We start from the raw sequence: 9,103 nt of genomic DNA on the forward strand, positions 1-9,103 counted from the left end.
ACGGGCATTGTCACTTGTCGGCCATTTTGCGTCGGGGCCATTCACTAAACAACATTATAGAGTAGGTCCATTTACATTCCGGCTATTCGTTTTTTTCTTGTAATTTTGGAAAATAAAAAACGGAAAACTAACTTCATTCCATTTTTTGTTTTAATGGGCGTTAACAAAAAAAAAAAAAAAAAAAGAGAGAGAAATTAATCGTTTCCCGATTAAAAATTGGTAAATCCACCACGGAAAACGAGCCTTAACCCGTTTTTTTCCCCAGAATAAGCTGAATGAACAGATGCTGGAAAAGTCAGTTTTTTTTGTTTTTTTTTACCTGTCCTGCTCAGCTGTTTGACACGGAGAATGGAAGTCTATGTGCTGTCTGAACAGTTTTAATGTTTCACATTGAGAGTCTGACATACTCCCTTTGTGGTCATTCAACATACCTCATTTATTATGACAAAACAGCGAACAGGAAGGGGTTATGGGGGAACAGAAGAAAAGAAATACAACAGAAGAAAGAGAAGAAACACAACAACAAGAAATACATTTAATGCCTAACTACACTAACTCCTAATATGTTGGTGCTATCGTCAGCTAAATGTATTTCCGGTTGACACCATGTGGGGGGCCTGTTGACCAGGGAAAGATGGGGAAGAAGGTGGGGGAGTCTAAAAGCTGAGTGATAGAAAGGGGTAGAGTGTACACAAATCATCTCTGTGATTTAGAACCCAGTAATCATGTGAATCCCTTGTGAGTGTATGCCCGTTGGCGACCGACCCTGCGCCGCCCCGCCACCAATCCCGGCACCGTGGCGGGATTTTTTTTTTTTTTTTTTTTTAATAGCTAACATTTAGAAACAGGCCAAGTCAAACAGATTTGTAGATAATGCACACTGTCCTGACTCCTGACTCAAAACCTAAGATGTGCCTTATATTTTAGCCTTTTTGCACACTTCAACAGGAGGCATATGTCGCCTTAAGCCAAAATATCACAGTTTCACAGTATATGGCGGAAAACACTCAGGTGACTTGAATTTCCGCTGTGACACCCCACATTTAGCCAACTTTCAAAATTATCCGATATGGATGTGTGATACATCATTGGAAAGCTTAAAATCTCAATTTTCTGGGGGAAGAAAAAATTTGAACAGGAGGGCTTTTTTTTTTTTTTTTATGTTTTTTAAACAGCAAAACCTTATCTGGAGGTGAGAGCACGCGAGAACAGAATTACAGACGCCATGACTTTAACGAGATATTATCGCTTACTTTCTTTGTTTCGATCCAAAAACTCCATGTTGCATGTATCACTGAGTGTCAAGACACAGCTGTGAATGGTCACAGCTGGATTATTTTGAGATTTTATGGGTGAAACATGGTAATACAATAAGGGTCGCGATGCAGAAATCGCAGACATCAAGGAGTGGTCGAGATGTTCTTTTTCATATATTTACCCTTTTAAATGTTTTTTTTCCCCAACTTTTTTTCTTTGGATCGATTATTTATCATCTAACATATCGGAGAAAATGCGACAGTAACAGAAAAAATACAAATAAGCAATAGTTATGAGGTAGATATCCGTGACTTTTTTACGGACACCATTTTTTTTTCATTGTGACATAATTTGTTTAAAAGTTTAAAATATGCGAGTGAATAATTTTTTTAAAGTCTTTTTATTTTTTTAAACGAAAAATGAGACATCAATTAATGATTCTAAGCTAAAAACGACAGACATTTTGAATAATAAATATAATTAATTACCTTCGTTTTATGGCTGGGTTGAAACAAAAGCGGTTGCGCGATGTCTGTAAACGGGGGTTTTCAGGGTAAAACTGACAAATTAAAAATAGTTCGGGGGCTTCATGCGCCATGAATCTGCTATGACAGCATATAGACATATTGTTCTATCAAACACAACAGTTGTTTTAGCTTAAAATACAGCCGTTTGTTTTAAAAAGGAGTGCAAGAGCAGAAACTGCTTTTTCAATTTTGTCTGTGTTTTCCGCCATATGTAAATACAATCAAAATAAATGCAGTCCTTTAGGTGAGCCTAAACCCAAAGCCATAGATCAACATTATTACCATCAGAACTTGGAGTGGGAACCTCTTGGTACCTCACGATACGATACGATTTGCGATACAAAGCTCACGATAACGATTATCTGACGATATTCCGACGATTATCGATACATTGGTCATGAAATCATTCTAGCATTTTCTACAAACTACTAATAAACAGAAAAACAAGTTTCCGTTGTGAATTGGAATGAGTTTATCACTAGTAGACGTCCAATCCATTTGAACTGGGAGGGTGGCAGCGAATGAACATTCATTAATTCGCTGTCATCCGTCCCACTTCAAACGGATTGAACGTCTATGGCTGTCAGTGGCAGCCAATGCCAGACAATGAGGTAATTTTGGGCCATTCAAGATCATTTACCTGTTAATTTTCAGTTACTTCCTGTTGATTTTGGGGCATTTTATGGGTCACCTTCTGTTTATTTTGAGTTACAAAACAAGACATGACCTGGGAATCACCCAAATGAATAGGCAGCGACTCAAACTCAACAGGAAATGACCTATAAATGCCCTAAAATGAACAGCAAGTGACCTGTAAATGCCCCAAAAATCTGACCGAATGACTGTGAATGCTCTGGTTTCGAACGTTCCCAGTCTAAGTGGATTGGGCGTCAAGCACCGTCAATGGCAGCCTTAGAGTTAACTGAGACACGATTATGATGGAAGATTTTAATAGGAACTTGATGGTTCCTTTTTTTTTTTTTCTTTAAACCTTGACACCTTTTTAAAACGATATCTCGATTTTCTTGACAGGAGCATATCGATATCCTTTTGGGATACAAAGTATCACGATAAATCACGATTTCGATATTTTGTCACACCCATTATCAGAACAAATATAATTATTTTCCATAAAAAGCATGTGTGTATGACTCGTATCACGTTTACATTATATACACACACTCTCTTTCTCAACACAGACAATGTCCAGAGAGAGAAAAAGCACCATGTTTCACCGCCGCTTGACACACTAAAAAAGCTGGAGTTAACTCTCGTAGCTGGTGGGAAACATTCATGAAGGTGTTTAATAACCTTTAATTTTGTATAAATGCGAAATCATATTGGAGGTATTGCCTCTTCGGCAGCCACCCTCCGCAAACATGTTTTACATGTCGGTTGGCCCTCCTCCTCTAAGACGCGGCTTTCTGTAACTTTTTTATAGCCGAAGTATTCCCATACCAGCGAAGTCGTTTTCTTCAATGGGGAGAAAAGTTCAGGAGTTTCACCTCCTCCAGCTATAGTGTAGCACAGCTGACTCACTGACACTAAGCAACAACCGGTGGGGGAGGGTTGAGCCTTACAGCTGCAAGTGGGGGATTTCGCCATGCATTTTGGGACATAAAAAATAGCTAATACCCTAGGGACGGTATGACAGAAAATTTTTGCGGTTTTGAAACCTTGACGTTTTCATACAACAGTATACCTTGAAACCGGTAATCAGCACATGTCTATTCAACAGATACATCTGAAATGGGAGTCTACTGGCAAATATAGATTATGTGCACCTTGTCAAAACAGTAGCCATTAGACTTTCCTGAGTCGAAAAGACAGCTGCACAAAGTTAGTGAAACAATATAATGGTGGTGGGGTGGGGGATGACTAGTACTGATTGGCAATGTCTACATAGACAAAACAGGACTGTGGATGTACCTTTTATTTTGACCATTAACCATTTTATTATGTACACTTGGGGGTTGTTGGAGGGCGAGGCACTCCGGATACACATGACATTTGTCTATCTGCTATGATAGACTAACCACATAAACTAGGTCCAGGGTGCACCTAATATTTTGACCATTTGAGACACTTCATTTGGTACCCCGGTTGGGGGGTGGGGGTCATCTTCACCTAATTTGAAGGCTCTACTGACCAGTCATGACAATTGTCTTCAGGCTACAATAGACCACGATACAATCTGACATTCCTGGGGAAAATTATCGAAAGGGTTGTGTTTGAACAGATCCAGACTTTTATGATGCAAAACAATCTTTTTAACTCATTTCAGTCTGGATTTCGGCCACAACACAGCACCGAGACCGTGCTTATCAAAGTCCTAAATGATATTTGTCGGAATACCGATGCAGGCAAATCATCTTTTCTGCTACTATTGGATCTCAGCGCCGCATTTGACATGGTTGATCACAACATACTACTCAGCAGATTGGAACAGTGGGTAGGGCTTACTGACACTATTCTTCAATGGTTCACATCCTATTTACATGATAGGGATTTCTTTTTGTCAATCGGAAACTATCAGTCAGAACGAACCAAATTCACGTGTGGAGTCCCTCAAGGGTCAATTCTTGGACCATTCTTCTCAGGAAATTAGAATATTGTGTATTCTAATTTCCTGAGACAGTCCTGTATATATACACAGGACTGTCTCAAAAAATTAGAATATTGTGTATTCTAATTTTCTGAGACAGTCCAGTATATGCTTCCGTTAGCTCAGATAATGGAACAGTATGACATCTCCTATCACGCATATGCAGATGACACACAACTGTACATTTCTGTGTCCCCACATGATTATAGTCCCTTAGTCTCCCTGAGTAAATGCATTCATCAAATCAATGAATGGATGTGCCAGAATTTTCTCCAGTTAAATGTGGAGAAGAAAGAGGTGATCATTTTTGGGCCAAAAAAGGAAAGGTCAAAGATAAGCAGCCAACTTAGTACAATGTCACTTACAGTTACAAATCAAGTCAGAAACCTTGGCGTAATTATTGACTCAGACCTAAAATTTGATAGCCATCTAAAGTCAGTCACTAAATCCGCTTATTACCACCTAAAAAATATAACCAGAATTAAGGGGCTTCTGACTCAACAAGACATGGAAAAACTTATGCATGCATTCATTTTCAGCAGATTGGACTACTGCAACTGTATATTTACAGGTCTTGATAAAAAATCAGTCAGGAAGCTGCAGCTAGTACAGAATGCTGCAGCCAGAGTCCTCACAAATACAAGGAAGCTGGACCACATTACACCGGTTTTGAAATCGCTACACTGGCTTCCAGTGAGTCAAAGGATAGACTATAAAATACTACTGCTCGTCTACAAAACACTTAATGGCCTTGGACCAAAATACATGCTTGACTTGTTAGATTCCTATGAGACATCTAGACCCCTAAGGTCGTCTGGAACCGGTCTTCTGCATGTTCCAAGAACAAGAACCAAGCAGGGTGAGGCAGCATTTAGTTATTATGCTCCTCACCTCTGGAACAAGTTACCCGAACGTCTGAAGTATGCTCAAACTGTTAGCTCCTTTAAATCAGGGCTAAAAACGCTTTTGTTTAGCACTGCATATCCATAACTGTCTATGTATTTCAAGCTATCTGCTTTCTATTCCTCTTGTGCTTATCTCCATTGCTGATTTCAATTATTATTAGTAGTAGTAGTTTTTGTTTTATTTTTATTTTTGTTATATTTATTTATTTTTATTCTGTGATTAAATGTGATCTTTTGTCTTGGATTTTCTACGTTGTGTTGATTTAAATGTGATTTTTATGGTCTTCATGTGATGTAAAGCACTTTGAATTGCCTTGTGTTGAATTGTGCTATATAAATAAATTTGCCTTGCCTACAAGTACGATGCACCTAATATTTTGAAAACTTCATTGAGTACAATTGGGGTTTTGTGGGGTTTCCAGAAAAAAATATACATTTAGTGGAATATGTAGTTTTTTAAAAAGGCAGCATTTCTTACCTCTATCAAAGACTTTTTCTGTGCAGGTGGACGGACAGCAGTCATAAGCAGCCAAATGTAGCGGGGGGGGGGGGGGGGGGGGGGGGGGGGGAATCCTTCTTTTGTGGACTTTTCTGGTCCATGTAATCCACCAAAAGTGACAAAATTGGCGCTGACGTAATTTAAGCAATTTAGATCCTGCTTTAAAGCGCACAAAAAGACGATTACATACAAAAACAAACAGAGAAGCACGCCAAACAAATCGTTTTCCTTTACCGGTGTGTTTTCACTCCCGAGCCGCGAAAAAACATAAAATATAGTGTTATCGTGGATATCCATTGGACGGCACATCCAGAAAGTTTAAAATGTTGTTAACTTAAAAAAAAGAAACTTCGCTGTGATTGACTGTCACTTCAGAGAACGTATATGAGAGCGCGCGCATGCGCGAACGCTGTGCTAGATATGATATGCGTCAAAAGCAACAGAAAACAAATATTTGCCGTATTTTTTTCCCGACTTCTGTTGACTAAATCCATATCGGGGGATAAACGAATTAAAGGTAGTTTTCCGTGGTTGAATTCCCAATTATTAATCGGGAAAAGATTAATTCCTTCCCTTTTTTTTATACCCACTAAAAAAAAAAAGTTGCGTTCGTTTTTTTTGTTTTTGTTTTCCAATATCGGAAGAAACAGAGTAACTTTTATGACGCAAGATGGAAGCTTGTGAATTACGCAGCTGACTCAACATATTGCTGTCTAACCATATATGATATCTACAGTATGGTGGTGCAAACTTCCGCAGTTTTCTTCTCTTTGCTGAATTGCTGGTGGCGTCAAGCTTTGTTTTGCGCATCACCGCCATCTACTGTGAAGATGCGTCCTAACAGCACCTTAAAATTGATAATGAATGCTTATAAAATGTCTTTCCTCTAATATATTTAAACAAAACTGGTGCACAGCACAGTATGTTTATTGTACATAATAGGTGTGTGCATATATATCATTTTTTTAATTTAATATATGCATTTTACCGCATATATTACATATAACAGCCTAAATATATTTTTACTTTTGCACTTAATGTAACGAAACTATTGAGAAATTATGTTTTCACGTGCTTATTGGTGGTTAAATTTCCCATTAGTGGTCATTTACAGTGTATTGCAACTTGCAGTTCAAATTCACTGTCACCTTATGTGTTTTTAACCCAGTTTCAAAGTCTTAAAAATAGTCAATTTTGAATAATCATTGGTTACAGTCAGTTCTAATAATAATAAATAATAATATAATAAAGTGGCAGATCACTGAGACTTCTTTTCTTGCATGCTGCAGACTCCAAAGAATCATGCTGCACCATTTAATTCTAGGCATTCCTTTACATTAAATAACATTCCGAGTAGTTAAACGTTGATGTTCACAGGCCACCTCATTATTCATGTGACTACTTAAAGAAATGGTGATTTTTCATAAAAAGTCTATTAATCGTTCTATCGTATTCCTCGTTGAATACGCTATAAGAAAAATATAACATAAATGCATCTAAAATCATCCTAAATGATTTTATTAGCAATTTTAATACTCCTTTTAGCAAGGTTCCTTGGGTATGCGTACGTTCCCATAGCAACCAGTCCTGTTATTGTCCTATGTCACAAGCGCTTCGTATTCTGGGAGCGAAAATAGGCGTAAGGTGAAGAGGACGGCCACCTGTTAAAATGTTTGCGTGCGTCCATGAAAGATTGTAAGTACATCCATATGAGTCAGTGTGAAGTGCTTAGTTTTCGCCACTTTATGGCCAAGATCACCGCACGTGCACGCAGCGCGCACTCGCCCCCCCCCCCCCCCCCCCCCCCCACCACCACCTTTGTGTTCATTATACTGCGCGAGTATGTATGTGTGTCACGTGACTCAGAAGGGCCCCATGTTGCTTGTTGCCTGGGGCCCCCGGGGACCCTTGCTACGCCTCTGAGTACGCTGAGGTTGCAGACAACGTACCTATAGCATATGAATCCCGAACGCTCGTATTTAGTCACGTCCGTTAATAAAACAAATATACACCATTAGAAGTTTTACTGCAGACTGCAGTGATTTCCCTGGCATTAAACACAGTCTGGAAATGTAATACCTACTGCAATTTTCCATTCAATTTAAGACAAGACTTTGATTATCCAGACTTTAAATTTAAGACATTTAAAGTCTTTTTACGCACCCACGGGAACCCTGTACCTTAAATAAAATTTTAGAGATTGTGGTCATAAAATAGCTCCTCGGTTGGAAGGCTCTGAGGGTCGATGATATCCGCCCGGAGTTCCTTAAGACTCTGGATGTTGTGGAACTGTTGTGGCTGACACGCCTCTACAACATCGCATGGACATCGCGGACAGTGCCCCTGGATTGGGGCACCGGAGGGTGTGTTCCAATTAAAGAGGGATTACACTCCTCAGCCTCCCTGATAAAGTCTATTCAGTGGTGCTGGAGAGGAGGGTCTATCGGGAAGTCGAATTTCGGATTCAGGAATGGTAAATGGTAAATGGTGTTATACTTATATAGCGCTTTTCCACTATATTGCCATCTACCGAAGAGCAGTGTGGTTTTCGTCCTGGCCGTGGAACAGTGGAACAGCTTTGGCAGGGTCCTCCAGGGTGCATGGGAGTTCACCCAACCAGTCGATATGTGTTTTGTGGATTTGGAAAAAGCGTTCGACAGTGTGCCTTGGGGAGTCCTGTTGGGGGTGCTCCGGTGGTACAGGGTACTGAAACCCTTGGTAAGGGCTGTTCGGTCCTTGTACGACCGGTGTCAGAGTTGCCAGCAGTAAGTAGAATTCGTTCCCAGTAAGGGTTGGACTACGCCAAGGCTGCCTTTTGTCACCGATTCTGTTTATAATTTTTATGGACAGAATTTCTAGGTGCAGCCGTAGCGTTGAGTGTGAAAGGTTTGGTGGCTTCAAATTGCATCTCTTTTCGCCGATGATGTGATGCTGTTGGCCTCATCAAGCCATGACCTCCATCTCTCACTGGAGTGGTTCGCAGCAGAGTGTGAAGCGGTCGAGATGAAGATCACCACCTCCAAATCCAAGACTATGGCCCTCAGTCGGAAAACGTTTGACGTGCCCTCTCTGGGACGGGGATGAGATTCTGCCCCAAGTGGAGGAGTTAAAGTATCTTGGGGTCTTGTTCACGAGTGAAGGTAGGAGGGAGCGGGAGATTGACGGGCAGATCGGTGCAGCATCTGCAGCGATGCGGACTCTGCACCTGTCCGTATTGGTGTCCGTATCGATTTACCAGTCGATCAACGTTCCTTCCATCACCTATGGTCATGAGGTGTGGGTCGTGACCGAAAGAACAAGATCCTGGATA

Source organism: Corythoichthys intestinalis, chromosome 20 (genome assembly GCF_030265065.1).
Source record: "Corythoichthys intestinalis isolate RoL2023-P3 chromosome 20, ASM3026506v1, whole genome shotgun sequence".
Classification (NCBI taxonomy): Eukaryota; Metazoa; Chordata; class Actinopteri; order Syngnathiformes; family Syngnathidae; genus Corythoichthys; species Corythoichthys intestinalis.